This window comes from Petaurus breviceps, unplaced genomic scaffold (assembly GCF_028583685.1).
Source record: "Petaurus breviceps papuanus isolate PSGF00001 unplaced genomic scaffold, PetGlider_PUasm1.0 188, whole genome shotgun sequence".
Taxonomy (NCBI): Eukaryota; Metazoa; Chordata; class Mammalia; order Diprotodontia; family Petauridae; genus Petaurus; species Petaurus breviceps.
The window spans coordinates 8,804,831-8,815,170 of NW_027185804.1; the positions used below are offsets into that span (position 1 = coordinate 8,804,831).

A 10,340-nucleotide genomic window follows, 5' to 3' on the forward strand; every position below is an offset into this window, starting at 1 on the left:
TGACATTCATTCCACTCCATTCTATTCTTTCTGTGCTGTGGGTGGGAAGGGTGTCAGCCTGTTGCCAACATGTTACTCTTGGCAGTTTGCTGAGGCTGCCAAACCTGGGGCCACTTGAGTCGGGTGTAGCAAAGGGCGAGCTGGGACAGATCCTAGAGAGTTGTGGTAGTAGAGACAGGGCCCCAGAATGGAGATGGCACCAGGTAGCTGTGAGGGTAAGAGAGATCAGTGCTGCTATAGAATACCAGTTTTATAAGAGACCAGCCTAGCAGCTGCTGTTCAATTTATAATGGGAGACTGATCTCAACCCTTAGCCTGCCCTCCCCATTTTCTTGGTTGGTGTGCATCCTCTCCTAGCAGGCCCCCAACATGCAACTCTTTCCCCTAATTTTTCCTCATGCTCCAATAGTTTTGAGGGTGGTTGGAAGAATTGAACTATCAGTCAAAGCAATTTCTTTACAATTTTACTATTTGACCACAACTCTACAGCTATTTAATATGTTTTAACAAACCATTGTGGGCATTGAAAAACCAATCATTTGAGTATGGATGAGGCTGTTTATATTGGGAGTAAGAGTTTTCCTAGACTCAGGATAGGGGCTTAGAGCCATACTGAGGTTCCTATAATTTCGATGTTTCAGAGTGATATTATATTTTCTTTTTCTATACTCCTATCATACACTATCAAATAAGGGTCAGTACCATACCATGAATCCTGGGAACATAGGGCAGTGAAAGGGGAACTAGTCTAAGAGTTTACAGGTAAAAGCACTGGGGTGCATAGTAGGGATAATGGGTAGCCTTTGGGAAAACCCACACATGCACACTAGATGCTCTATGATGAAACCAATTCATTGTGGCTTGAGTTAGTGCCACCTGGTGGACAAATTATAAGTTACACCCCTTTGCTGATACTGTTTCAAGGACAGCCAGCTGTTCTGTGGGTTTGCTGACTGCAGTAAATAAACTTGGTGTAAGCATCTACTGATCTGTCTATACCACAAATGCAATCTGGAACATTCAAGGGTACATGATATGCTGATGGGCCAGCTAGGCTGCCCAGCCAGCCACCGGCATCCCATCCCTTTCAATCTCCCCTAGGCTGTGTTCCATTACAGCCCTACTTTCTGTACTGTCTTCTTTATTATAGCCTCATATCTTTCCAAATATAAAAAAGAGCCTTTCTCTCAATCCTTCTACCTCCCTTCAAGCTAGTTTTCTTTCTTCTACCCTTCACTACCAAATTTTTTAAGGAAAAGTTGCCTGTAGTTGCTTATACTTACTCATTCATTTACTCTCCAATTTCCACCCCCACCCCCCAATCTGTCTCCATCACTCTACTGAAACTATCATTTTCAAGATTATTGGTAACCTTCTAATTGCTACATCCAAAAATGGTTTCTCGGTCCTTATTCTTTTTTATGGAAACAGTATTTTATTTTTTCTTATTACATGTAAAGATAGTTTTCAACATTAATTTTTCATAAGATTTTGGGGTTTCAAATTTTTCTCCCTCCTTCCCAAGATGAGAAGCAATCTGATATAGGTTATACATGTGCGATCATGTTAAACATATTTCTGTATTAGTCATGCTGTGAAAGAAGAAACAGAACAAAAGGAAAAAAACATAAAAAAAGAAAGTGAAAATAGTATGCTTCGATCTGCATTCAGACTCCATCAGCTGTTTCTCTGGAGGTGGATAGCATTTTCCATTACTTCTTTCTTCTTTTGATCTTTGAGCAGCATCTCATACTGCTGACCACTGCCCTCCTTAACACACTCTTTTCTTTGGATTCAGGACCCTGCGATCTCAGGGTTACCACTCTGACAGCTCCTTCTTCACTGGTTCATGCCCCCAAGAGAAGATGCTTCACAATTCAGTGCCATCAAAATCAATACATGTGTTGAAATGAGTCAAATTTATTGTGACTACAGCGTGCAAGGCCTTGTGTTTTGGGCTAGAAAACAAAGATGAAGAATGACAGTCAGTATGGTGTAGTGGGATAGGATTGGAATCCCTCAGAATTGGAATTGAAATCTGGAGGGACCTGGATTCAAATCCTGTTTCTAACAGTTACTCGCCCTTTGATCAGTTAAGCCATTTAACTCTCCTAAGCCTCAGTTTCCTATCTAATACTATTGTTGAGATCAAGTGAGAAAATGATTATAAGGTGCCTGGTAAACCTTAAAATATCATGTGAATGTTATCTATTATTGAAAACAGTGCCTGCCCTAGAGGAGCTTATGTTCTACTGAGAGTGGTGGAGAGGGTGGGATTAGAAGTGGGAATAACATGTACACTTCAACACTTGAATGCCAAAATGTCCTCAATTGATGGTCCCTCTAGTGACACATGTCACACCCCATCTTGTGCCTTTTTAACCTATTCATACTTGTCCATCCTTTCACAGATCCTCCACAAATAATCTACCCAAATATACTAGAGAACTTCTTCTAGGCCTTATGTTGTCTGGTACCACAAAAGCACCCCAGCTACCTATCACCCCTCACTACATGCTATGTGACTAGCCCACATTTTCTGATCACACATTTTCTCAATTTTATCCCTTACACTACTTCTTCAAGCATGTCATTGTTGGAAATGTGCAGCAGCCTGCCTATGCCCATCATGCATCCATCCATTACCCTTTGGTTAACTCACAATTTTAATTCTTTAGAGAAGGGAAGGGAATCAGGGAATAAGCATTTATTAAGCACCTACTGTAGGCCAGGCACTGTACTAAGAGCTTTTACAAATATCTCATTTGATCATTCCAACAACCCTATAAGGTAAATGCTAGTATTATCCCTACTTTATATACTGATGCAAAGGTTAAGTGACTCATTCAGGGTCATACAGATGGTCTTCCTGATTCCTGACTAGTCCTTTTATCCACTGCGTCACCCAGCTTCAGTCTAGAGATTGCAATGTTTCATGATTCTGAATCATTGGTAAACAGCATTGCACTGTTTCTGAAATACAACCCAGTCTTCTCCCTTTCACTTTTTCATTTCTTGGCCCAACTCATTGTCCATCTTTAGAACCTAACCTAACTCAACAGGCTTTGAACTGCAGGTCAAAGTCTGGACAATAATAATTCTTTGTCCTCCTGGTTTTTCCTATGTGGAATCTCAGATTAAACTCTTTTGAATGGGAGTGGATCTCATTGAGAAGGCTCTAATATTTTGGAGCTTGATGTAATATTCTCAATGTAAGAGTCTAGAAGATCTGAGTTCTAATCTTGCCTCAGACACAATAGCAGCATGAATGTTGGCAAGCCACTTAATCTTTCTTAGTCTCATTTGAAAAAAATGGGGAAAATAATAGCACCTACTTCTTGGGGTTGCCGTGAGAAGCAAAAGAGAAAGTTTAAAATGTTCCAAAGGTCTTAGTGCAAGTTAAAGCTTCAGTAGCTGCACTGAGATCTTGGGGACATGGTATATATGTGACAAGGCGTTAGGGTCAATCTTCATCTTATACTTAGTCTAGCTGGGGTAATCACCTCTCTAGTCTGTTACTATGCCGTTTTCCTTATCATTTTATGCTTGGCTATAAAGCAATCAAGGTATATGTTCTGATATTTCTTCATTAATTACTAAAATTACAATATTTCTGTCATTAATCAACTAGCTCTGGGCCCTCACTAAATTTATGAAATATTATGTACATAAAAAAACCCTGAGAAATCTCTTTCCATATATCAATCTTCTAATCTCCTGAGTTTAAACATAAAGGTTACTAACTATATACGTTACTTATAGTATAACATATAATAAAACAAACAAAACATTAGGTACATGAGCTATCAGGAAGATCACAGTCAAAGTCACCCTTAACCACCACTACAAATACTGACCTCAATTTTAGAAACACAATCCCATCATTCAGCTTTCTCAAGAATGCAGTCAAAACCTTGTAATAATTATATTTATACTGTTTCTTTGGAAGATAAGGCTTAAAATTATTCCCTTAGGGGAAAAATATTCTCTTCATCCTCTTTAATTAGAATGTAAGTTCCTTGAAGAGCCTGTTTTTATCTTTCTATGTATCCTGGAGCTCAGCATGGTACCAGGCTCAGTTTCCAATGTATTATTGCCTCTTAGAGTAATTCATCCATGATCTCTGTGGGAGAGGCTATTAAAGCTGACAGTATATCTGGCAAGAATTTTGAAAACTTTAAAGTGCTATGAATGGGTGACCATGGAATGAAGATGGGGTAGGAAAGGAAGTGAATCTAGAATGAGGATGAATTGTTAATTAATTTATGAAATTATGAAATGGAGCAGACATGCCTGGTTCTTTATAGAGTACTCTCCAGGAAAGACCATGATGACAGGAGGGAGTAAGACTTCAAATTTACTCTATTAAGGCTTGGAGGCTGTTGGGATGAACAGGCAAAGAAAGAACAGAGACAAGAGTGAAATGAGGAGAGATGGGGATGGGTTGGTGGAGGAATGCTGAAGAGACACAGAGAATAACTCAAGGAACCATGGACCAGAGTTGGGAGCTCTTGGCAGCATGGACCCAAAAGTGATGGAAGAATGCTGCAGGCAGGATTTTTGTGGGGGAACAGACTAATTCTTATCCATGCCACCTTGGGATTAGCTCATTAACAAACCCAATCATCTTGAAATTGTCAGTAAAACTTTAAAGTTAACATCTCCATTTTATTCCTAGGCAGCTAGATGGCCCAGGGGATAAAGCACTGAGCCTGGAGTCAAGAAGACATGAGGTCAAATATAGCCTCAGATATGTATTAGCTATGTGATCCTGAGCAAGCACCTTAACCTCATCTGCCCTGGTTTTCCCACCTATAAAATGGGAATGATAATAGTTCCCAAATCATAAATTTGTTGTGATAATAAAATGAGATAATAATTGAAAGGTGCTTTTCAAACGTTAAGGCACTATGTAAGCTAGAGCTATTATTATAAGATGGCAGCTAGGTGGTGCAATGGATAAGGTGCCAGACTTGGAGCTCATCTTCCTGAATTCAAATCTGGTCTCAGACACTTATCCCTGTTTGCCTCAATTTCCTCATCTGTTAAATGAGCTGGAGAAGGAAATATCAAACCACTCTAGGATCTTTGCCAAGAAAACCCCATACGGGGTCATGGATGGTTGAACATGACTGACTAACAAATTACTCATAAGAGGATGAAACTAGGTGGCTCAGTGGATAAGAGCGCTGGGCTTGGAGTCAGGAAGACCTGAGTTCAAATCAATTACTATCTGTGTGACCCTGGGCAAGTCAATTAATCTCTGTTTGCCTTAACCCACTGGAGAAGAAAACGGTAAACCACTCTAGGATCTCTGCCAAGAAAACCCCATTAACACTATGACAAAGAGTCAAACACAAATAAATGACTAAACAACAATTATTCATAAGGGCAGGGTAATACAGAATTGGTAGATTGGCTCATGGAAACCAGAAAGTTGGGAAAACAATGTTGGGGATATGAAGTGAGTCCCCCCCAAACTGAGGTATCCATCCGTTCATTCACTCAACAAGCATTTTTTCAATGCCTTTTATGTGCAAGACATCCTGCTAAGTTCTGGGGATCCAAAATCCAGAGTGAAAGAATCTCAGCTTGTAAGAAGCTAATATTCTCCTGGGGGAAATCTCAGCTAAGTGAAAACAATATAAATACAAGACTATAGGAGAGGAGCAAAGCAGTAACAACTAGGGGAATCTGGAAAGGTGTCTTGTAGAAGGCACCTCTTGAGGGGAGCTTTTAAGGAAGCACAATTGGGAAGACAGAGTTTTCTAGGCATTTTCTAGGCATCAGGTTCAGCATGTAGAATAACAGAGGTAGTAGCTGTTCATCCTTCATACTCAAGGAGGACTATTACATTTGCATCCATGACATTTGGTTGGGTTTAGGGAAATGGAAGACAGTGTTGGTGATGACAAGGGTGTGAAATGCACAAGGCTTCAGCAGTAAGGGACCATGGCTGTTGCTGTTTCCAACTCCATTCCTTTCAAGGACTTCCTGCAGTATCTGATAGCCTGTGCCCATACTGGCATTACTGTTCTTTGTTATTGTTCATTCTTTATTCACCTCTGACTTGGGTGAAGTGGACCTTCATGCGCCAGCCTTGTTTCATTCAGGGTTGCTATCTGGATGCGATATCTGCTGACTTATCTCGCAACAAGGGCTGTTCTTCATTCCGATCTATTGAATTTCATGTTGTCCATGAGTACATGCACATTCTATGTATCAATGGTGAGTAGAATCATCTTTGAAAAAAAAATGTGTACATTATTTTGTGTTTTCACCTTGGGCAGGAATTCCCCCCTCATTTCTCCCAGGTGAGGAAGTCAGAGTTAGATTACATGAAGAAGACCATTTTTTGGTCACTTTTTTTAGCCACTTCCTCACACCAGGGGATGAGTAGTGTGGTCCTCAAAAATGGCTGCTCAGCAATTTTGAACTATGCCTAAAGAGTTATAAGACTGTGCACACCCTTTGATCCAGCAATGTCACTACTAGGTCTGTATAACAAAGAGATTTAAAAAAAAAAAGAGAGAGAGAAATGATCTATTTGTACAAAAATATTTATAGCATATCTTTTTGTAGTGGCAAAGAACTGGAAATTGAGGGGATGCCCATAAATTGCAAAATGGCTGAACAAGTTGTGGTATATGATTGTAATGGAATATTACTGGGCTATAAAAAATAATGAGCAGGCTGATTTCAGAAAAGCCTGGAAAGACTTACACAAACTGATGCAAAGTGAAGTGAGTAGAACCAGGAGTAACAGCAATACTGCATGATGACCAATTGTGAATGACTTATTAGTCATTAGCTATTCTATTATTAGCTATTCTCAGCAATGGAATGATCCAAGACAATTCCACAGGACTTATGAGGAAAAATGCTATCCACCTCCAGAGAAAGAACTGATGGTATCTGAATACAAACCAGAGCATACTATTTTTAACTTTCTATATTTTTCTTTTCCTTTCCTTTCAAAACATGACTAACAAGGTAATACATTTTGCATGATTGAACATGCATGACCTATATTAAATTGCTTACTGTCTCAGGGAGGGGAAAGGTGAGGGAGGGAGAGAAAAAATTTGGAATTCAGAATTTTTAAAAATTGATTGTTAAAAATGGCCTTTATGTGTAACTGGGTAAAAATAAAATATTATTTTGGAAAAGAAGGCTGCTCAGCTACCCAGGGGCTGCAGAATCACACTGCTGCTTCAGTCCAATAAGAAGATGACAGTATGCCCTGGGTCACCTGTGAGCAGGGTTGTAACTACAGCTCCCAGTAACTGCTGTTCTGTCACTAGCCTGTCAACACAGGACTTCAAGACAAATAAAATAGTAAGAGAGTAAAATAGCTGCATAGTAAAATAATAAAATAGTAAAAAAAAATAATGGATAATGAGTGATGTCTTGACTTGCATGTAAATTGGATTTAAATGAGACAGAGTTGCAGAAAGTCATCAACTTCACTCACTTCTCCAGGATCATTGAAGTCCAGTGGTCAGACAAAAGTCAAGATACCTGGTGATGCAATGGATGACCTTGGCCTCTTCAATGTCTGACCAAGCTCTAAGCTCTCCACAGCACCTGCTTCAGGAACCTTTATGGCTTTAGGAACAAATTGTTCTCATCCACCCATCATGCCAGGGGAAGTCTTCACATGCTTGGGGCAGACATCCCCCTAACTCACCAATGGGTTTGAGGCCTGTGGGCTTCTCTCAAGCTGGTTTAGCCCATGACAGTTTTACTGGGATGTAGCCATTGCACATGCTACAGCTTTTTAGAGCCACGGATGAGAATTGGTTGACCAGTTGGATACCAACAGTGGATGGGCAGCCCTGAAAAGTGCTCTGCAAGCCTTCATACCAAAGGTGCTAGTCTTCCCTGAGTACCTCATACACCCCTCATACACAGAGTAGGGGTAGCAGCAGCATTTATGTAGCACTTTAAGGTCTGTAAAGTGCTTTATTTTTTATTTCTTTTGATGCTCAGACAACATGGTGAAGTAGGTATAATTATTATCCTCATTTTAGAGAAGAGGAAACGGGAAACTGGAGCCAAGAGAGATGAAGCAACTTGCCTAGGGTCACAAAGTTAGTAATTATCTGAAGTAGAATTTGAACTTAGGTCTTCCAAGGCCAGGTCTCTATGTGCTGTACCATGTAGCTGTCTCGGGGGATGAATTGCTGTATACAGGGGATAAGTAGATTCGTTCTGGTAGAATATAAAGTACACAGGATTAATAATTTGTAAAGAACCTGGAAAGCTAGGTTGGAGCCAGATTGTGAAGGGTTTTAAATACTGAAGAGAGGAATTGATATTTTGCCATCAAGAGCCACTGACACTTGAGCTTCTGTGATATGACTGGGCTGGTACTTTCAAAATGTCAATTTTAGATATGATGAAGGGGATGGATTCAGAAAAGCCTGGGAAAACATATGTGAACTGATAGAAAGCGAAGTGAGCAGAACCGAGTGAACATTGTACACAATAACAGCAATATTGTAAGGAACATAGTCATCTGTAAAACACTTAACTACTCTGATCAACATAATGATCCACCATAACTCCAAAAGACTCGTGAGAGAAAATGCCATCCACCTCCAGATAGAAAACTGGTAGACTATGAGTCCAGATTGAAGCATATTTTTTCCTTTCGTTTTTCTTGTTTCCCCCCCGCGCTCCCAGAACATGGCTAATGCAGAAGTGTTTTGTACGACTGCATATGTAAAATGAATATCCTATTTCTTGCCCTGTCAAAGTTTGGGGGAGGAGGTGAAGAGAGTGAGAGAATGTAGAAGTAAATTTTTTTTAATGTTTAAGGAATCTAAAAAAACAAATATCAATTTAGCAGTTTTGGAAGATGGATTGGAAGAGGAAAGAGGACAGATGCTGGGGCACCGAAGATACTGTGACAATAATCAAGGCGAGAAAAGATGAAAGCTTAACTTAGGGAGGCTGCAGTTTTAGTGGAGAAAAAGGGAAGATGTGAGAGATACTGTAGAAGAAAAATCAACAGCTGGCAACTGACTGAATTTGGTAGGAAGTAGGGAGGAATAAGAGAGTGAAGGACCAAGGCTGACAGCTGAGTTGCAAATCTGGACCGAAAAGTTGATAGTACCTTTGACAGAAAATGGAAAGCCTTAAGGGATGAATTTAGGAAGAAAGAGAAGGAATTTTCTTTTGGATATATTGAGTTTGAGATGCCAGGTAAAGATGTCCAGTAGGCATCAACAACTAGGCCTGGAATTTTACATAGAGATAAGGACTGAATATATATTCCTTCCCCAGCTGCAGCCCTCAGTTTACCCACTTGCACACAGCAGACGTGCTAATGAGTAATGAAATTACCCAAAAAGGTAGGTAACCTGAGGGGAAAAGAAAAACCAAAGGTTGATTATACTGGCTTCAATACTTAAAAAACCTGTGATTTCATAGGTGTGGACATTTCCTTCACCAGGGTTGCAGAGGATAAGTCCTCTGTAACCTAGTATATGATTTTAAGAGCCAATGAAAACTGAATTTGTAGTTTATCACCCTCCCCTCCCCCCAGCCAACCCAACCTGGTAATGAACCTGTCCAATCATGGTGGGGTTGGACTTCTTACAGCAGACACATAGATATTACTGGGTCTGCACTTGAATTGAAGCCTTCACATCTTGGCAGGACCTGTCAGAGGTTGGGCTCTACTGTCATTGCCCTTATGAAGACAGGGTCAGCTCCATGCCATCCAGACATCCAACAGGAAATCAGAGGCTATCTGGGCAGCTCACCATTTTGCCTGCAGAAGCAGCCCCTTTCTTCTCACTTAGAAAAGCAACCCTTTCACTTGGACCTCAAGAGATATATCACTCCCCTTCCTGCCTGGGGGAGTAAAGCTGCTCTGCTCTAGGACTAAGATGTCCTATTTGGTGAGGTGACTGAAAACTCACCTAATCTATTCTATCTGGATGGCCCCAGACCATGCTTTAGATCCCATCTAGGCATCTAACACTGCCAATAAGTGTGCCACATCCCACCCCACCCCCAAGCCCTGGCTTTTTACCTCTTGTTCTTACTCTGAAAACATTAAGTAAATAGATACGAGCATAGCTATTGGAAAGGGCTCTAAAACAGACTGACCTATGGTTCCACTTACAAATTCCTGTGTCTTCACAGGTCAAAACTCCTTGCCCTGTCCCACTATTGGTCTGTACATGTGGTATCCTGCTTTTAGAATGTAAGCTGCTTAAGAAAAGGGACTGCCCTGGGGCCAGGAGGACCTGAGTTCTAATCCAGCCTCAGACACTTAACACACACACACACACACACACACACACACACACACACACACACACACA

General features: G+C 40.6%; 1 long non-coding RNA gene across 1 annotated transcript in view; it reads right to left on the reverse strand.

Annotated features, from left to right (window-relative positions):
- Positions 1–1,422: 1,422 nt before the first annotated feature.
- Positions 1,423–10,340, reverse strand: part of LOC138163391 (uncharacterized) — a 19,303-nt gene continuing 10,385 nt past the window's right edge. The window contains exon 3 of the long non-coding RNA XR_011168873.1: positions 1,423–1,958. This is a non-coding gene — a long non-coding RNA (uncharacterized lncRNA). The remainder of the gene's footprint in view (positions 1,959–10,340) is intronic.